Source organism: Oncorhynchus gorbuscha, unplaced genomic scaffold (genome assembly GCF_021184085.1).
Source record: "Oncorhynchus gorbuscha isolate QuinsamMale2020 ecotype Even-year unplaced genomic scaffold, OgorEven_v1.0 Un_scaffold_4496, whole genome shotgun sequence".
Classification (NCBI taxonomy): Eukaryota; Metazoa; Chordata; class Actinopteri; order Salmoniformes; family Salmonidae; genus Oncorhynchus; species Oncorhynchus gorbuscha.
In genome coordinates, this window is record NW_025748498.1 from 1 (window position 1) to 20,962 (window position 20,962).

Sequence of the window (20,962 nt, forward strand, 5' to 3'; positions counted from 1 at the left end):
CTGATGGACGGTGACTTGCTGGTGACTCTTGTCCATTTGCAATATGTTTAAACAGTGAGGTACCATCACCAAAAGTGACATTCTGAAATCAACCCTAACGAGCCATTGAGATGAACCAGAATCACTGCCCAGCCATCCCGAGTTCATCGGGCCAGTCAATTTCACATTCCTGCAGGATTTTTATAGCATGACAAATTCGTGATGGTACCTGCCAATTGAACCATATTGCAAATGCACAGTGACTTTGCAAAAGTGAGAAAACATAAACAAATGGACATGATGAAATCAACACAACCAGTGATGGAAAGGTATAACTCTCACTGCTCGGCCATCCTGTGTTCATCTGGCCAGTCAATTTTGCATGTCTGCAGGATTTTTGAGTATGTCAAATTTCATATGGTAATTGTCCATTGAACCACATTGCAAATGCACGTGCACTTGCAATATGATTCTATAGTGAAAAAAACATCACCTAATGGACATGATGAAATCAACACAACGAGTGATGGAAAGGAACAACTATCACTGCCCGGCCATCCTGTGTTCCATAGCGGGCATTAATATCAGAATGACCGGTAAATGCATTCACAACCATATTTTCATTTTTGGGTTACCAGGTGCCTATTTTCAATCACCAGTTGCACAACAATGCGTATCCATCAGAATATTCTAAACAGTACATAAAGCACTCAGGACTGCCCCCATAGATAGAGAGCCGTAGTAGGGTACTCCCATAGCGGGCATGGATAATAGGAGTCCCGGTAAATGCATTTACAACCATATTTTTTATTTTTGGGTTACCAGTTGCACAACAATGCACGTGCATTTGCAATATGATTCTACAGTGAAAAAACATCACCAAATGGACATGATGAAATCAACACAACGAGTGATGGAAAGGAACAACTATCACTGCCAGGCCATCCTGTGTTCATCAGGCCAGTCAATTTTGCATTCCTGCAGCATTTTTATAGCATGACAAAATCGTGATGGTACATGCCCATTGAACCATATTGCAAATGCACAGTGACTTTGCAAAAGTGAGAAAACATAAACAAATGGACATGATGAAATCAACACAACGAGTGATGGAAATGTACAACTATCACTGCTCGGCCATCCTGTGTTCATCAGACCAGTCAATTTTGCATTTTTGAGCATGTCAAATTTCATATGGTAAATGCATTGAAACATATTGCAAATGCACGTGCACTTACAATATGATTCTATAGTGAAAAACATCACCTAACGGAGATGATGAAATCAACACAACGAGTGATGGAAATGTACAACTATCACTGCTCTTAGTGGTGAAGGCGATGAACTACATGTGTGGATCAAAACACCAACCTCTTCACAAAACATACTTCCTCTCTTGCATGGCCCCACATGAATATAGAATCCCTCCACAATCCTAGAGAAACTGATAAGATTCATGTATTGAAGAATATCTTTTCAAGGGCAACCTCAATGGTGGGATTTGAACCGACACCTCAACACACCGCATCAACATTTGAGGCAACTCGGCCTGAAAACAGATTTGTTAAATGTCTCGGTGGATCGACACATGGCCCTGCCATTGCTCTGCTAACTTTCATAGATTTCATTCAAGGGTTTCGATACAGCAACTACAGTTTTTAAGGTCATTTGCCACGTAGGTATCACATGATGAGGTGGCCGAGTGGTTAAGGCGATGGACTGCTAATCCATTGTGCTCTATGCATGGGTTGAATCCCATCCTCATTGTGTAACCACAATTCTGTACTTTATTATGGCATTGGAAGATTTTGACATTCACAAACACTGGTAAGATGACTGCCACCGCGAGAGCACAGGAATTGGTATCTTAGTGGTGAAGGCGATGAACTACATGTGTGGATCAAAACACCAACCTCTTCACAAAACATACTTCCTCTCTTGCATGGCCCCACATGAATATAGAATCCCTCCACAATCCTAGAGAAACTGATAAGATTCATATATTGAAGAATATCTTTTCCAAGGGCAACCTCAATGCTGGATTTGAACCGACACCTCAACACACCGCATCAAGCATTTGAGGCACTCGGCCTGACAACAGATTTGTTAAATGTCTCGATTGGATCGACACATGTCAATGCCATTGCTCTGACTAACTTTCATAGATTTCATTCAAGGGTTTCGATACAGCAACTACAGTTTTTTAAGCTCATTTGCCACGTAGGTATTACATGATGAGGTGGCTGAGTGGTTAAGGCGATGGACTGCTAATCCATTTTGCTCTGCATGCATGGGTTCGAATCCCATCCTCATCGTGTAACCAGTACAATTCTGTACTTTATTATGGCATTGGAAGATTTTGACTTTCACAAACACTGGTAAGATGGCCGACTGCCACCGCGAGAGCACAGGAATTGGTATCTTAGTGGTGAAGGCGATGAACTACATGTGTGGATCAAAACATACTTCCTCTCTTGCATGGCCCCACATGAATATAGAATCCCTCCACAATCCTAGAGAAACTGATAAGATTCATGTATTGAAGAATAGCTTTTCCAAGGGCAACCTCAATGGTGGGATTTGAACCGACACCTCAACACACCGCATCAAGCATTTGAGGCAACTCGGCCTGACAACAGATTTGTTAAATGTCTCGATTGGATCTACACATGGCCCTGCCATTGCTCTGCCTAACTTTCATAGATTTCATTCAAGGGTTTTGATACAGCAACTACAGTTTTTAAGCTCATTTGCCACGTAGGTATCACATGATGAGGTGGCCGAGTGGTTAAGGCGATGGACTGCTAATCCATTGTGCTCTGCATGCATGGGTTCGAATCCCATCCTCATCGTGTAACCAGTACAATTCTGTACTTTATTATGGCATTGGAAGATTTTGACTTTCACAAACACTGGTAAGATGGCCGACTGCCACCGCGAGAGCACAGGAATTGGTATTTTGGTGGTGAAGGCGATGAACTACATGTGTGGATCAAAACACCAACCTCTTCACAAAACATACTTCCTCTCTTGCACGGCCCCACATGAATATAGAATCCCTCCACAATCCTAGTGAAACTGATAAGATTCATGTATTGAAGAATAGCTTTTCCAAGGGCAACCTCAATGGTGGGATTTGAACCGACACCTCAACACACCGCATCAAGCATTTGAGGCAACTCGGCCTGACAACAGATTTGTTAAATGTCTCGATTGGATCGACACATGGCCCTGCCATTGCTCTGCCTAACTTTCATAGATTTCATTCAAGGGTTTCGATACAGCAACTACAGTTTTTAAGCTCATTTGCCACGTAGGTATTACATGATGAGGTGGCCGAGTGGTTAAGGCGCTGGACTGCTAATCCATTGTGGTCTGCATGCATGGGTTCGAATCCCATCCTCATCGTGTAACCAGTACAATTCTGTACTTTATTATGGCATTGGAAGATTTTGACTTTCACAAACACTGGTAAGATGGCCGACTGCCACCGCGAGAGCACAGGAATTGGCATCTTAGTGGTGAAGGCGATGAACTACATGTGTGGATCAAAACACCAACCTCTTCACAAAACATACTTCCTCTCTTGCATGGCCCCACATGAATATAGAATCCCTCCACAATCCTAGAGAAACTGATAAGATTCATGTATTGAAGAATAGCTTTTCCAAGGGAAACCTCAATGGTGGGATTTGAACCGACACCTCAACACACCGCATCAAGCATTTGAGGCAACTCGGCCTGACAACAGATTTGTTAAATGTCTCGATTGGATCGACACATGGCCCTGCCATTGCTCTGCCTAACTTTCATAGATTTCATTCAAGGGTTTCGATACAGCAACTACAGTTTTTTAAGCTCATTTGCCACGTAGGTATTACATACCTTAAGGGAAGATTTCGGCAGTACCTGTATGGTTAGTGAGAAAGTCCATATTGCAAATGTACGGTCCCTTACTAGACGTCCGAAATCGTTTCTAAAATTCGCGGACGGCTTCGGGCCGAGCGGCAGGGCCGGACCTACCAGGAAGTCATCAAATGAACTTTGTCGGACATTCGGTTTCCGTTTTACAAAAATAATAAGATTTAGGTAGGTCATTTTTCCGCTGTCCCGGAAATTCCCACAAGAGGGCATAAGCAATCATATTGCTATTGGACAAAACATCACGATTCACGACTTGGCCTTATCTCGAAAACTGAAAATATTTAGAAGCCGAAACTCGGTGAGCGTAGGGGCGGCATAATGGGCAGTTGGCCCCGAACAACATGGCGTCTAGGCCTCAACGGTTTTTGAGTTATGGCCATTAAAGGTACAAAATGAAAATAGAGAAATTATTTTTCCACTTCACGTCAAAGTCAAGGAGCCTCCGGTGTCAATAAAAAAAGAACCAGCCATTTATCTATCGTCATTTAAGATAAATCGTACAACGACACCTTGGTGATGTTCACGTATAGGTGTTTTGTTTTTCAACGGTTACAGATCCAGTTGCAGGGTGTTCTTACGAATCTTTTTAAAGTGTGCTGCGGAGCTCTGCGAGATTTCTGTGATTTTCTATGATTTTCTGAAATAACACACACTCACTAAACCCTCCGTAAATAACTCAGTTCTTAACGTAAAGACTTAAAACTCAGGATTATGTAAAGGCATACCCGAATCATGATATGGGTTTATTTATAGCTTCCTGTGCCAACCGGAAGTGCCTTTAATGGTGTCACAGTGGCAGTTTCCATGGGTTAAAAAGGTCAGATCTTTTCAAAACTTCATATGTGTGACTAGTTAACCCTCATGAACTGTAAATCAGTCATTTCTCCCAACAGATGTCAAAGAAAAGCTCTCACACGCACACACAGCAAGGATGGAGTGAAAAGTGTGGTTCTCAAAGACACAGAGAGCAGGCAATGGCATAAACATAATCTCTAGGCCGTGCCGAGTTCAACGAGATATCCCGCTTGAACGTAGCTCGCTCGGTCTAAGCGCAGCAACCATTAGAAAATTAGGCCCAAAATGAAGCCTGCCCCACAACGTCATTTGCTTTTGGGTGACAGTGAGAGAACCGTTAGGGTGAGAAGCACAATTCGACCTCAGGTATGTTCCTAAGGTCCTCCTGATCCGTGCAAGCCTAACGTTGACCGTGTGGCATTAACCCTTAATAGTTAAAAGAAGGTGTTTACTTCAAAGAGTTTGCATTGACTTCTCTCCCCATAGGAATACATTGCCTGCACCCCTAAATTCAACCTGAAGTCTATATGGGTTATGAATGCCGTATGAACCTGTCTTTGGTAACAGTCCATCAGGCCAGTATGAGGTCTACCTGTGTTGATTCTAAGCTTCCTGGACCAACCGGAAGTGGTTAAAAACACCCTAAAAGTGTTTTTCCATTACCTGCCTGCAGTTTGATAGACAGTGCATTCAACCCTGTGTAAATCAGTCAATTCTTAACGTAAGGACTTAAAACTCAGGATTCTGTAAAAGCATAGCCCAGTGAGGATATGTGTTGACTTATAGCTTCCTGTGCCAACCGGAAGTGCCTTAATTGGTGTCTCAGGGGCTGTTTCGAGGGGTTAAAAAAGTCAGATCTGTCCAAAACTTCATATGTGTGATTAGGCAACCCCCATGAACTGTAAATCAGTCATTTTTCCCATAAAATTTCAAAGGAAAACTAAATCACACAGACACACAACTTGGAAGGAGGGACGTATTGGGGTTTGTAGAGACAGACAGTGCCTCCAATAGTTAGCTTTGTTCGAGCTAAAAAAGAACCGTCAGACCTAGAGTTCCGAAACTTTAGAAACCTGTTCTAGACCTCGGGTCGATAGTGCGTGGTGAGTTAGGTGGCTCTAGAAGGTTCTCGGACCGAGAAATAGCCTCGTACATTTGCAATGACTTCAATTCATTTTGACCATTACGAAAATGGCGACATTTAGAAAAGTCTCAGAGACACAAGACTAGGTGCATTGAAACCGGCTCGGCCCATAGAGACGGACCCCAACGTTTCGGTCCGATAGCTCATTCAAGGACCCCATAGCAAGGCATGGAAAAAAGTGGATTTTCAGCACCAATTAGGGTTTTACTCGGGCACCGAAGGACCTATCGAGCCGAAACTCGGGATTCGGGGTCGCCTCACATAGGCCTTCACATAATGTCCGACCTGGACCCGCAGCTAGAACTTAACTATGTGTTTTATATTTTTATTATGTTTTAAACTAAAGGTGCTGTGAATTATGGGCCTGCTCTGACATATATGATAGTTGGCTTCTAAATGAGTTGGAAAAAGTGGGTTTGGTGTCAATTGGTATCAGTTTGGTGTCAAAATGACATCTAATTGACTGATGGACACTGACTTGCTAGTTGACTTTTGTACATTTGCAATATGTTTAAATGGAGAGGGACCATCACCAAAATGGCATTCTGAAATCAACACAAAAAATGGCATCACCATAGTCTCCAGGCTGTGCCGAGTTCAACGAGACGCCCCGCTTGACCGTAGCTCGCTGACCTTGAAAAAAAGAAGGCGCAAAAGGAAGTCTGGCCCTCAATGTCATTTGCTTTTGGGTGACAGTGAGAGAACCGTTAGGGTGAGAAGCACAATTCGACCTCAGGTACGTTCCTAAGGTCCTCCCGATCCGTGCAAGCCTAACCTTGACCCTGTGGCATTAACCCTTAACAGCTAAAAGAAGGTGTTTACATCAAAGAGTTTGCATTGACTTCTCTCCCCATAGGAATACATTGCCTGCACCTCTAAATTCAACCTGAAGCCTATGTGGGTTATGAATGCCTAATGAACCTGTCTTCTATGACAGTCCATCAGACCACTATGAGGTCTACCTGTGTCGATTCTAAGCTTCCTGGATCAACCGGAAGTGGTTAAATTGACCCAAAAGGAGTTTTGATGTACATAACCTTCAAAGGTGAAAATGACTGCATTCAACACTGTGTAGATCGTAGATCAGTCAATTCTTAACTTAAAGACTTAAAACTCAGGATTCTGTAAGTTTCTATGTCAATCAAGACATGGGTTTACTTATAGCTTCCTGTGCCAACCGGAAGTGCCTTTAATGGTGTCACAGTGGCAGTTTCCAAGGGTTAAAAAGGTCAGATCTTTTCAAAACTTCATATGTGTGACTAGGTAACCCTCATGAACTGTAAATCAGTCATTTCTCCCAACAGATGTCAAAGAAAAGCTCTCACACGCACACACAGCAAGGATGGAGTGAAAAAGTGTGGTTCTCAAAGACACAGAGAGCAGGCAATGGCATAAACATAATCTCTAGGTCGTGCCGAGTTCAACGAGATATCCCGCTTGACCGTAGCTCGCTCGGTCTAAGCGCAGCGACCATTAGAAAATTAGGCCCAAAATGAAGCCTGCCCCACAACGTCATTTGCTTTTGGGTGACAGTGAGAGAACCGTTAGGGTGAGAAGCACAATTCGACCTCAGGTATGTTCCTAAGGTCCTTCCGATCCGTGCAAGCCTAACGTTGACCGTGTGGCATTAACCCTTAATAGTTAAAATAAGGTGTTTACTTCAAAGAGTTTGCATTGACTTCTCTCCCCATAGGAATACATTGCCTTTACCCCTAAATTCAACCTGAAGTCTATATGGGTTATGAATGCCGTATGAACCTGTCTTTGGTAACAGTCCATCAGGCCAGTATGAGGTCTACCTGTGTTGATTCTAAGCTTCCTGGACCAACCGGAAGTGGTTAAAATCACCCTAAAAGTGTTTTTCCATTACCTGCCTGCAGTTTGATAGACAGTGCATTTAACCCTGTGTAAATCAGTCAATTCTTAACGTAAGGACTTAAAACTCAGGATTCTGTAAAGCATAGCCCAGTGAGGATATGTGTTGACTTATAGCTTCCTGTGCCAACCGGAAGTGCCTTAATTGGTGTCTCAGGGGCTGTTTCGAGGGGTTAAAAAAGTCAGATCTGTCCAAAACTTCATATGTGTGATTAGGCAACCCCCATGAACTGTAAATCAGTCATTTTCCCATAAAATTTCAAAGGAAAACTAAATCACACATACACACAGCTTGGAAGTAGGGACCCATTGGGGTGCGTAGAGACATACACTGCCTGCATTAGTTAACCTTGTTGGAACTTTTAAAGAACCGTCAGACCTAGAGTTCCGAAACTTTAGAATCCTGTTCTAGACCTCAGGTCGATAGTGCGTGGTGAGTTACGTGGCTCTAGACGGTTCTCGGACCGAGAAACAGCTTCGTACATTTGCAATGACTTCAATTCATTTTGACCATTACGAAAATGGCGACATTTAGAAATGTCTCAGAGACACAAGACTAGGTGCATTGCGACCGTCTCGGCCCATATAGACAGACCCCAACGTTTCTGTCCGATAGCTCACTCAAGGACCCCGTAGCAAGTCATGGAAAAAAGTGGATTTTCAGTACCAATTAGGGTTTTGCTCGGACACCAAATGACCGATCGAGCCGAAACTTGGGATTCGGGGTCGCCTCAGCTAGGCCTACAAGTAACATAAGAAATGGACCCGCAGCTAGAACGTAACTACGTGTTTTATGTTTTTTTTATGGTTTGAACCAAAGGCGTTGTGAATTTTGGGCCAGCTCTGAAGTATGTGATAGTTGGCTACGAAACAGGTTGGAAAAAGTGGGTTTAGTGTCAGTTTGTATCAGTTTGGTGTCAGAATGATATCTAATTGACTGATGGACGGTGACTTGCTGGTGACTCTTGTCCATTTGCAATATGTTTAAACAGTGAGGTACCATCACCAAAAGTGACATTCTGAAATCAACCCTAACGAGCCATTGAGATGAACCAGAATCACTGCCCAGCCATCCCGAGTTCATCGGGCCAGTCAATTTCACATTCCTGCAGGATTTTTATAGCATGACAAATTCGTGATGGTACCTGCCCATTGAACCATATTGCAAATGCACAGTGACTTTGCAAAAGTGAGAAAACATAAACAAATGGACATGATGAAATCAACACAACGAGTGATGGAAAGGTACAACTCTCACTGCTCGGCCATCCTGTGTTCATCTGGCCAGTCAATTTTGCATGTCTGCAGGATTTTTGAGTATGTCAAATTTCATATGGTAATTGTCCATTGAACCACATTGCAAATGCACGTGCACTTGCAATATGATTCTATAGTGAAAAAACATCACCTAATGGACATGATGAAATCAACACAACGAGTGATGGAAAGGAACAACTATCACTGCCCGGCCATCCTGTGTTCCCATAGCGGGCATTAATATCAGAATGACCGGTAAATGCATTCACAACCATATTTTCATTTTTGGGTTACCAGGTGCCTATTTTCAATCACCAGTTGCACAACAATGCGTATCCATCAGAATATTTTAAACAGTCCATAAAGCACTCAGGACTGCCCCCATAGATAGAGAGCCGTAGTAGGGTACTCCCATAGCGGGCATGGATAATAGGAGTCCCGGTAAATGCATTTACAACCATATTTTTATTTTTGGGTTACCAGTTGCACAACAATGCACGTGCATTTGCAATATGATTCTATAGTGAAAAACATCACCAAATGGACATGATGAAATCAACACAACGAGTGATGGAAAGGAACAACTATCACTGCCAGGCCATCCTGTGTTCATCAGGCCAGTCAATTTTGCATTCCTGCAGCATTTTTATAGCATGACAAAATCGTGATGGTACATGCCCATTGAACCATATTGCAAATGCACAGTGATTTTGCAAAAGTGAGAAAACATAAACAAATGGACATGATGAAATCAACACAACGAGTGATGGAAAGGTACAACTCTCACTGCTCGGCCATCCTGTGTTCATCAGACCAGTCAATTTTGCATTTTTGAGCATGTCAAATTTCATATGGTAAATGCACATTGAAACATATTGCAAATGCACGTGCACTTACAATACGATTCTATAGTGAAAAAACATCACCTAACGGAGATGATGAAATCAACACAACGAGTGATGGAAATGTACAACTATCACTGCTCTTAGTGGTGAAGGCGATGAACTACATGTGTGGATCAAAACACCAAACTCTTCACAAAACATACTTCCTCTCTTGCATGGCCCCACATGAATATAGAATCCCTCCACAATCCTAGAGAAACTGATAAGATTCATGTATTGAAGAATAGCTTTTCCAAGGGCAACCTCAATGCTGGTATTTGAACCGACACCTCAACACACCGCATCAAGCATTTGAGGCAACTCGGCCTGAAAACAGATTTGTTAAATGTCTCGATTGGATCGACACATGGCCCTGCCATTGCTCTGCCTAACTTTCATAGATTTCATTCAAGGGTTTCGATACAACAACTACAGTTTTTAAGGTCATTTGCCACGTAGGTATCACATGATGAGGTGGCCGAGTGGTTAAGGCGATGGACTGCTAATCCATTGTGCTCTGCATGCATGGGTTCGAATCCCATCCTCATTGTGTAACCAGTACAATTCTGTACTTTATTATGGCATTGGAAGATTTTGACTTTCACAAACACTGGTAAGATGGCCGACTGCCACCGCGAGAGCACAGGAATTGGTATCTTAGTGGTGAAGGCGATGAACTACATGTGTGGATCAAAACACCAACCTCTTCACAAAACATACTTCCTCTCTTGCATGGCCCCACATGAATATAGAATCCTCCACAATCCTAGAGAAACTGATAAGATTCATATATTGAAGAATATCTTTTCCAAGGGCAACCTCAATGCTGGGATTTGACCGACACTCAACACACCGCATTTGCAACTCGGCCTGACAACAGATTTGTTAAATGTCTCGATGGGATCGACACATGGCCCTGCCATTGCTCTGCCTAACTTTCAAGATTTCATTCAAGGGTTTGATACAGCAACTACAGTTTTTAAGCTCATTTGCCACGTAGGTATTACATGATGAGGTGGCCGAGTGGTTAAATGCTCTGCATGCATGGGTTCGAATCCCATCCTCATTGTGTAACCAGTACAATTCTGTACTTTATTATGGCATTGGAAGATTTTGACTTTCACAAACACTGGTAAGATGGCCGACTGCCACAGCGAGAGCACAGGAATTGGTATCTTAGTGGTGAAGGCGATGAACTACATGTGTGGATCAAAACACCAACCTCTTCACAAACATACTTGCTCTCTTGCATGGCCCCACATGAATATAGAATCCCTCCACAATCCTAGAGAAACTGATAAGATTGATGTATTGAAGAATAGCTTTTCCAAGGGCAACCTCAATGCTGGTATTTGAACCGACACATCAACACACCGCATCAAGCACTTGAGGCAACTCGGCCTGACAACAGATTTGTTAAATGTCTCGATGGGATCAGACACATGGCCCTGCCATTGCTCTGCCTAACTTTCAAGATTTCATTCCGATACAGCAACTACAGTTTTTTAAGGTCATTTGCCAATAGGTATTACATGATGAGGTGGCCGAGTGGTTAAGGCGATGGACTGCTAATCCATTTTGCTCTGCATGCATGGGTTCGAATCCCATCCTCATCGTGTAACCAGTACAATTCTGTACTTTATTATGGCATTGGAAGATTTTGACTTTCACAAACACTGGTAAGATGGCCGACTGCCACCGCGAGAGCACAGGAATTGGTATCTTAGTGGTGAAGGCGATGAACTACATGTGTGGATCAAAACACCAAACTCTTCACAAAACATACTTCCTCTCTTGCATGGCCCCACATGAATATAGAATCCCTCCACAATCCTAGAGAAACTGATAAGATTCATGTATTGAAGAATAGCTTTTCCAAGGGCAACCTCAATGCTGGTATTTGAACCGACACCTCAACACACCGCATCAAGCATTTGAGGCAACTCGGCCTGACAACAGATTTGTTAAATGTCTCGATTGGATCGACACATGGCCCTGCCATTGCTCTGCCTAACTTTCATAGATTTCATTCAAGGGTTTTGATACAGCAACTACAGTTTTTAAGCTCATTTGCCACGTAGGTATCACATGATGAGGTGGCCGAGTGGTTAAGGCGATGGACTGCTAATCCATTGTGCTCTGCATGCATGGGTTCGAATCCCATCCTCATCGTGTAACCAGTACAATTCTGTACTTTATTATGGCATTGGAAGATTTTGACTTTCACAAACACTGGTAAGATGGCCGACTGCCACCGCGAGAGCACAGGAATTGGTATCTTAGTGGTGAAGGCGATGAACTACATGTGTGGATCAAAACACCAACCTCTTCACAAAACATACTTCCTCTCTTGCATGACCCCACATGAATATAGAATCCCTCCACAATCCTAGAGAAACTGATAAGATTCATGTATTGAAGAATAGCTTTTCCAAGGGCAACCTCAATGCTGGTATTTGAACGGACACCTCAACACACCGCATCAAGCATTTGAGGCAACTCGGCCTGACAACAGATTTGTTAAATGTCTCGATTGGATCGACACATGGCCCTGCCATTGCTCTGCCTAACTTTCACAGATTTCATTCAAGGGTTTCGATACAGCAACTACAGTTTTTAAGCTCATTTGCCACGTAGGTATTACATGATGAGGTGGCCGAGTGGTTAAGGTGTGCTCTGCATGCATGGGTTTGAATCCCATCCTCATCGTGTAACCAGTACAATTCTGTACTTTATTATGGCATTGGAAGATTTTGACTTTCACAAACACTGGTAAGATGGCCGACTGCCACCGCGAGAGCACAGGAATTGGTATCTTAGTGGTGAAGGCGATGAACTACATGTGTGGATCAAAACACCAACCTCTTCACAAAACATACTTGCTCTCTTGCATGGCCCCACATGAATATAGAATCCCTCCACAATCCTAGAGAAACTGATAAGATTGATGTATTGAAGAATAGCTTTTCCAAGGGCAACCTCAATGCTGGTATTTGAACCGACACATCAACACACCGCATCAAGCACTTGAGACAACTCGGCCTGGCAACAGATTTGTTAAATGTCTCGATGGGATCGACACATGGCCCTGCCATTGCTCTGCCTAACTTTCATAGATTTCATTCAAGGGTTTCGATACAGCAACTACAGTTTTTAAGGTCATTTGCCACATAGGTATTACATGATGAGGTGGCCGAGTGGTTAAGGCGATGGACTGCTAATCCATTGTGCTCTGCATGCATGGGTTCGAATCACATCCTCATTGTGTAACCAGTACAATTCTGTACTTTATTATGGCATTGGAAGATTTTGACTTTCACAAACACTGGTAAAATTCTATATTCCACCGCGAGAGCACAGGAATTGGTATCTTAGTGGTGAAGGCGATGAACTACATGTGTGGATCAAAACACCAACCTCTTCACAAAACATACTTCCTCTCTTGCATGGCCCCACATGAATATAGAATCCCTCCACAATCCTAGAGAAACTGATAAGATTCATGTATTGAAGAATATCTTTTCCAAGGGCAACCTCAATGCTGGTATTTGAACCGACACCTCAACACACCGCATCAAGCATTTGAGGCAACTCGGCCTGACAACAGATTTGTTAAATGTCTGGATGGGATCGACACATGTCAATGCCATTGCTCTGCCTAACTTTCATAGATTTCATTCAAGGGTTTCGATACAGCAACTACAGTTTTTTAACCTCATTTGCCACGTAGGTTTTACGTGATGAGGTGGCCGAGTGGTTAAGGCGATGGACTGCTAATCCATTGTGCTCTGCATGCATGGGTTCGAATCCCATCCTCATCGTGTAACCAGTACAATTCTGTACTTTATTATTGCATTGGAAGATTTTGACTTTCACAAACACTGGTAAGATGGCCGACTGCCACCGCGAGAGCACAGGAATTGGTATCTTAGTGGTGAAGGCGATGAACTACATGTGTGGATCAAAACACCAACCTCTTCACAAAACATACTTCCTCTCTTGCATGACCCCACATGAATATAGAATCCCTCCACAATCCTAGAGAAACTGATAAGATTCATGTATTGAAGAATAGCTTTTCCAAGGGCAACCTCAATGCTGGTATTTGAACCGACACCTCAACACACCGCATCAAGCATTTGAGGCAACTCTGCCTGACAACAGATTTGTTAAATGTCTCGATGGGATCGACACATGGCCCTGCCATTGCTCTGCCTAACTTTCATAGATTTCATTCAAGGGTTTCGATACAGCAACTACAGTTTTTAAGCTCATTTGCCACGTAGGTATTAAATGATGAGGTGGCCGAGTGGTTAAGGTGTGCTCTGCATGCATGGGTTCGAATCCCATCCTCATCGTGTAACCAGTACAATTCTGTACTTTATTATGGCATTGGAAGATTTTGACTTTCACAAACACTGGTAAGATGGCCGACTGCCACCGCGAGAGCACAGGAATTGGTATCTTAGTGGTGAATGCGATGAACTACATGTGTGGATCAAAACTCTTCACAAAACATATTTCCTCTCTTGCATGGCCCCACATGAATATAGAATCCCTCCACAATCCTAGAGAAACTGATAAGATTCATGTATTGAAGAATAGCTTTTCCAAGGGCAACCTCAATGGCGGGATTTGAACCGACACCTCAGCACACCGCATCAAGCACTTGAGACAACTCGGCCTGACAACAGATTTGTTAAATGTCTCGATTGGATCGACACATGGCCCTGCCATTGCTCTGCCTAACTTTCACAGATTTCATTCAAGGGTTTCGATACAGCAACTACAGTTTTTAAGCTCATTTGCCACGTAGGTATTACATGATGAGGTGGCCGAGTGGTTAAGGTGTGCTCTGCATGCATGGGTTTGAATCCCATCCTCATCGTGTAACCAGTACAATTCTGTACTTTATTATGGCATTGGAAGATTTTGACTTTCACAAACACTGGTAAGATGGCCGACTGCCACCGCGAGAGCACAGGAATTGGTATCTTAGTGGTGAAGGCGATGAACTACATGTGTGGATCAAAACACCAACCTCTTCACAAAACATACTTCCTCTCTTGTATGACCCCACATGAATATAGAATCCCTCCACAATCCTAGAGAAACTGATAAGATTCATGTATTGAAGAATAGCTTTTCCAAGGGCAACCTCAATGCTGGTATTTGAACGGACACCTCAACACACCGCATCAAGCATTTGAGGCAACTCGGCCTGACAACAGATTTGTTAAATGTCTCGATTGGATCGACACATGGCCCTGCCATTGCTCTGCCTAACTTTCACAGATTTCATTCAAGGGTTTCGATACAGCAACTACAGTTTTTAAGCTCATTTGCCACGTAGGTATTACATGATGAGGTGGCCGAGTGGTTAAGGTGTGCTCTGCATGCATGGGTTTGAATCCCATCCTCATCGTGTAACCAGTACAATTCTGTACTTTATTATGGCATTGGAAGATTTTGACTTTCACAAACACTGGTAAGATGGCCGACTGCCACCGCGAGAGCACAGGAATTGGTATCTTAGTGGTGAAGGCGATGAACTACATGTGTGGATCAAAACACCAACCTCTTCACAAAACATACTTGCTCTCTTACATGGCCCCACATGAATATAGAATCCCTCCACAATCCTAGAGAAACTGATAAGATTGATGTATTGAAGAATAGCTTTTCCAAGGGCAACCTCAATGCTGGTATTTGAACCGACACATCAACACACCGCATCAAGCACTTGAGACAACTCGGCCTGGCAACAGATTTGTTAAATGTCTCGATGGGATCGACACATGGCCCTGCCATTACTCTGCCTAACTTTCATAGATTTCATTCAAGGGTTTCGATACAGCAACTACAGTTTTTTAAGGTCATTTGCCACATAGGTATTACATGATGAGGTGGCCGAGTGGTTAAGGCGATGGACTGCTAATCCATTGTGCTCTGCATGCATGGGTTCGAATCCCATCCTCATCGTGTAACCAGTACAATTCTGTACTTTATTATGGCATTGGAAGATTTTGACTTTCACAAACACTGGTAAAATTCTATATTCCACCGCGAGAGCACAGGAATTGGTATCTTAGTGGTGAAGGCGATGAACTACATGTGTGGATCAAAACACCAACCTCTTCACAAAACATACTTCCTCTCTTGCATGACCCCACATGAATATAGAATCCCTCCACAATCCTAGAGAAACTGATAAGATTCATGTATTGAAGAATAGCTTTTCCAAGGGCAACCTCAATGCTGGTATTTGAACGGACACCTCAACACACCGCATCAAGCATTTGAGGCAACTCGGCCTGACAACAGATTTGTTAAATGTCTCGATTGGATCGACACATGGCCCTGCCATTGCTCTGCCTAACTTTCACAGATTTCATTCAAGGGTTTCGATACAGCAACTACAGTTTTTAAGCTCATTTGCCACGTAGGTATTACATGATGAGGTGGCCGAGTGGTTAAGGTGTGCTCTGCATGCATGGGTTTGAATCCCATCCTCATCGTGTAACCAGTACAATTCTGTACTTTATTATGGCATTGGAAGATTTTGACTTTCACAAACACTGGTAAGATGGCCGACTGCCACCGCGAGAGCACAGGAATTGGTATCTTAGTGGTGAAGGCGATGAACTACATGTGTGGATCAAAACACCAACCTCTTCACAAAACATACTTGCTCTCTTACATGGCCCCACATGAATATAGAATCCCTCCACAATCCTAGAGAAACTGATAAGATTGATGTATTGAAGAATAGCTTTTCCAAGGGCAACCTCAATGCTGGTATTTGAACCGACACATCAACACACCGCATCAAGCACTTGAGACAACTCGGCCTGGCAACAGATTTGTTAAATGTCTCGATGGGATCGACACATGGCCCTGCCATTGCTCTGCCTAACTTTCATAGATTTCATTCAAGGGTTTCGATACAGCAACTACAGTTTTTAAGGTCATTTGCCACATAGGTATTACATGATGAGGTGGCCGAGTGGTTAAGGCGATGGACTGCTAATCCATTGTGCTCTTCATGCATGGGTTCGAATCACATCCTCATCGTGTAACCAGTACAATTCTGTACTTTATTATGGCATTGGAAGATTTTGACTTTCACAAACACTGGTAAAATTCTATATTCCACCGCGAGAGCACAGGAATTGGTATCTTAGTGGTGAAGGCGATGAACTACATGTGTGGATCAAAACACCAACCTCTTCACAAAACATACTTCCTCTCTTGCATGGCCCCACATGAATATAGAATCCCTCCACAATCCTAGAGAAACTGATAAGATTCATGTATTGAAGAATATCTTTTCCAAGGGCAACCTCAATGCTGGTATTTGAACCGACACCTCAACACACCGCATCAAGCATTTGAGGCAACTCGGCCTGACAACAGATTTGTTAAATGTCTGGATGGGATCGACACATGTCAATGCCATTGCTCTGCCTAACTTTCATAGATTTCATTCAAGGGTTTCGATACAGCAACTACAGTTTTTTAAGCTCATTTGCCACGTAGGTTTTACATGATGAGGTGGCCGAGTGGTTAAGGCGATGGACTGCTAATCCATTGTGCTCTGCATGCATGGGTTCGAATCCCATCCTCATCGTGTAACCAGTACAATTCTGTACTTTATTATGGCATTGGAAGATTTTGACTTTCACAAACACTGGTAAGATGGCCGACTGCCACCGCGAGAGCACAGGAATTGGTATCTTAGTGGTGAAGGCGATGAACTACATGTGTGGATCAAAACACCAACCTCTTCACAAAACATACTTCCTCTCTTGCATGACCCCACATGAATATAGAATCCCTCCACAATCCTAGAGAAACTGATAAGATTCATGTATTGAAGAATAGCTTTTCCAAGGGCAACCTCAATGCTGGTATTTGAACCGACACCTCAACACACCGCATCAAGCATTTGAGGCAACTCGGCCTGACAACAGATTTGTTAAATTTCTCGATGGGATCGACACATGTCAATGCCATTGCTCTGCCTAACTTTCATAGATTTCATTCAAGGGTTTCGATACAACAACTACAGTTTTTTAAGGTCATGTGCCACGTAGGTATCACATGATGAGGTGGCCGAGTGGTTAAGGCGATGGACTGCTAATCCATTGTGCTCTGCATGCATGGGTTCGAATCCCATCCTCATCGTGTAACCAGTACAATTCTGTACTTTATTATGGCATTGGAAGATTTTGACTTTCACAAACACTGGTAAGATGGCCGACTGCCACCGCGAGAGCACAGGAATTGGTATCTTAGTGGTGAAGGCGATGAACTACATGTGTGGATCAAAACACCAACCTCTTCACAAAACATACTTCCTCTCTTGCATGACCCCACATGAATATAGAATCCCTCCACAATCCTAGAGAAACTGATAAGATTCATGTATTGAAGAATAGCTTTTCCAAGGGCAACCTCAATGCTGGTATTTGAACGGACACCTCAACACACCGCATCAAGCATTTGAGGCAACTCGGCCTGACAACAGATTTGTTAAATGTCTCGATTGGATCGACACATGGCCCTGCCATTGCTCTGCCTAACTTTCACAGATTTCATTCAAGGGTTTCGATACAGTAACTACAGTTTTTAAGCTCATTTGCCACGTAGGTTTTACATGATGAGGTGGCCGAGTGGTTAAGGCGATGGACTGCTAATCCATTGTGCTCTGCATGCATGGGTTCGAATCCCATCCTCATCGTGTAACCAGTACAATTCTGTACTTTATTATGGCATTGGAAGATTTTGACTTTCACAAACACTGGTAAGATGGCCGACTGCCACCGCGAGAGCACAGGACTTGCTGTCTTAGTGGTGAAGGCGATGAACTTCATGTGTGGATCAAAACAACAAACCTCTTCACAAAACATACTTCCTCTCTTGCATGGCCCCACATGAATATAGAATCCCTCCACAATCCTAGAGAAACTGATAAGATTCATGTATTGAAGAATATCTTTTCCAAGGGCAACCTCAATGCTGGTATTTGAACCGACACCTCAACACACCGCATCAAGCATTTGAGGCAACTCGGCCTGACAACAGATTTGTTAAATGTCTCGATGGGATCGACACATGGCCCTGCCATTGCTCTGCCTAACTTTCATAGATTTCATTCAAGGGTTTCGATACAGCAACTACAGTTTTTAAGCTCATTTGCCACGTAGGTATTACATGATGAGGTGGCCGAGTGGTTAAGGTGATGGACTGCTAATCCATTGTGCTCTGCATGCATGGGTTTGAATCCCATCCTCATCTTGTAACCAGTACAATTCTGTACTTTATTATGGCATTGGAAGATTTTGACTTTCACAAACACTGGTAAGATGGCCGACTGCCACCGCGAGAGCACAGGAATTGGTATCTTAGTGGTGAAGGCGATGAACTACATGTGTAGATCAAAACACCAACCTCTTCACAAAACATACTTCCTCTCTTGCATGGCCCCACATGAATATAGAATCCCTCCACAATCCTAGAGAAACTGATAAGATTCATGTATTGAAGAATAGCTTTTCCAAGGGCAACCTCAATGCTGGTATTTGAACCGACACCTCAACACACCGCATCAAGCACTTGAGACAACTCGGCCTGACAACAGATTTGTTAAATGTCTCGATGGGATTGACACATGGCCGAGGTGGCCGAGTGGTTAAGGTGATGGACTGCTAATCCATTGTGCTCTGCATGCATGGGTTCGAATACCATCCTCATCGTGTAACCAGTACAAATCTGTACTTTATTATGGCATTAGAAGATTTTGACTTTCACAAACACTGGTAAGATGGCCGACTGCCACCGCGAGAGCACAGGAATTGGTATCTTAGTGGTGAATGCGATGAACTACATGTGTGGATCAAAACTCTTCACAAAACATATTTCCTCTCTTGCATGGCCCCACATGAATATAGAATCCCTCCACAATCCTAGAGAAACTGATAAGATTCATGTATTGAAGAATATCTTTTCCAAGGGCAACCTCAATGCTGGTATTTGAACCGACACCTCAACACACCGCATCAAGCATTTGAGGCAACTCGGCCTGACAACAGATTTGTTAAATGTCTCGATGGGATCGACACATGTCAATGCCATTGCTCTGCCTAACTTTCATAGATTTCATTCAAGGGTTTCGATACAGCAACTACAGTTTTTTAAGCTCATTTGCCACGCAGGTATTACATGATGAGGTGGCCGAGTGGTTAAGGCGATGGACTGCTAATCCATTGTGCTCTGCATGCATGGTTTCAAATCCCATCCTCATCGTGTAACCAGTATAATTCTGTACTTAATTATGGCATTGGAAGATTTTGACTTTCACAAACACTGGTTCGATGGCTGACTGCCACCGCGAGAGCACAGGAATTGGTATCTTAGTGGTGAATGCGATGAACTACATGTGTGGATCAAAACAACAACCTCTTCACAAAACATATTTCCTCTCTTGCATGGCCCCACATGAATATAGAATCCCTCCACAATCCTAGAGAAACTGATAAGATTCATGTATTGAAGAATATCTTTTCCAAGGGGAACCTCAATGCTGGTATTTGAACCGACACCTCAACACACCACATCAAGCATTTGAGGCAACTCGGCCTGACAACATATTTGTTAAATGTCTCGATGGGATCGACACATGTCAATGCCATTGCTCTGCCTAACTTTCATAGATTTCATTCAAGGGTTTTGATACAGAAACTACAGTTTTTTAAGCTCATTTGCAACGTAGGTATTAGGTGGCCGAGTGGTTAAGGCGATGGACTGCTAATCCATTGTGCTCTGCATGCATGGGTTCAAATCCCATCCTCATCGTGTAACCAGTATAATTCTGTACATTATTATGGCATTGGAAGATTTTGACTTTCACAAACACTGGTAAGATGGCCGACTGCCACCGTGAGAGCACAGGAATTGGTATCTTAGTGGTGAAGGCGATGAACTACATGTGTGGATCAAAACACCAACCTCTTCACAAAACATACTTCCTCTCTTGCATGGCCCCACATGAATATAGAATCCCTCCACAATCCTAGGGAAACTGATAAAATTCATGTATTGA

The 20,962-nt window shown here is 43.1% G+C and overlaps 8 non-coding genes across 8 annotated transcripts; all 8 read left to right on the forward strand.

Moving 5' to 3' along the window:
- Positions 1 to 2,749: 2,749 nt before the first annotated feature.
- trnas-gcu lies at positions 2,750 to 2,831 on the forward strand. Its single transcript has one exon. It is a non-coding gene; the product is annotated as a tRNA-Ser (tRNA).
- Positions 2,832 to 10,326: 7,495 nt separating this feature from the next.
- trnas-gcu lies at positions 10,327 to 10,408 on the forward strand. Its single transcript has one exon. It is a non-coding gene; the product is annotated as a tRNA-Ser (tRNA).
- A 1,540-nt stretch (positions 10,409 to 11,948) lies between these two features.
- Positions 11,949 to 12,030, forward strand: trnas-gcu. The gene has a single exon. It is a non-coding gene; the product is annotated as a tRNA-Ser (tRNA).
- Positions 12,031 to 13,597: 1,567 nt separating this feature from the next.
- Positions 13,598 to 13,679, forward strand: trnas-gcu. The gene has a single exon. It is a non-coding gene; the product is annotated as a tRNA-Ser (tRNA).
- Positions 13,680 to 15,758: 2,079 nt separating this feature from the next.
- Positions 15,759 to 15,840, forward strand: trnas-gcu. The gene has a single exon. It is a non-coding gene; the product is annotated as a tRNA-Ser (tRNA).
- A 1,566-nt stretch (positions 15,841 to 17,406) lies between these two features.
- trnas-gcu lies at positions 17,407 to 17,488 on the forward strand. The gene has a single exon. It is a non-coding gene; the product is annotated as a tRNA-Ser (tRNA).
- Positions 17,489 to 17,963: 475 nt separating this feature from the next.
- On the forward strand, positions 17,964 to 18,045 carry trnas-gcu. Its single transcript has one exon. It is a non-coding gene; the product is annotated as a tRNA-Ser (tRNA).
- Positions 18,046 to 18,519: 474 nt separating this feature from the next.
- Positions 18,520 to 18,601, forward strand: trnas-gcu. Its single transcript has one exon. It is a non-coding gene; the product is annotated as a tRNA-Ser (tRNA).
- The last annotated feature ends 2,361 nt before the right edge of the window (positions 18,602 to 20,962 follow it).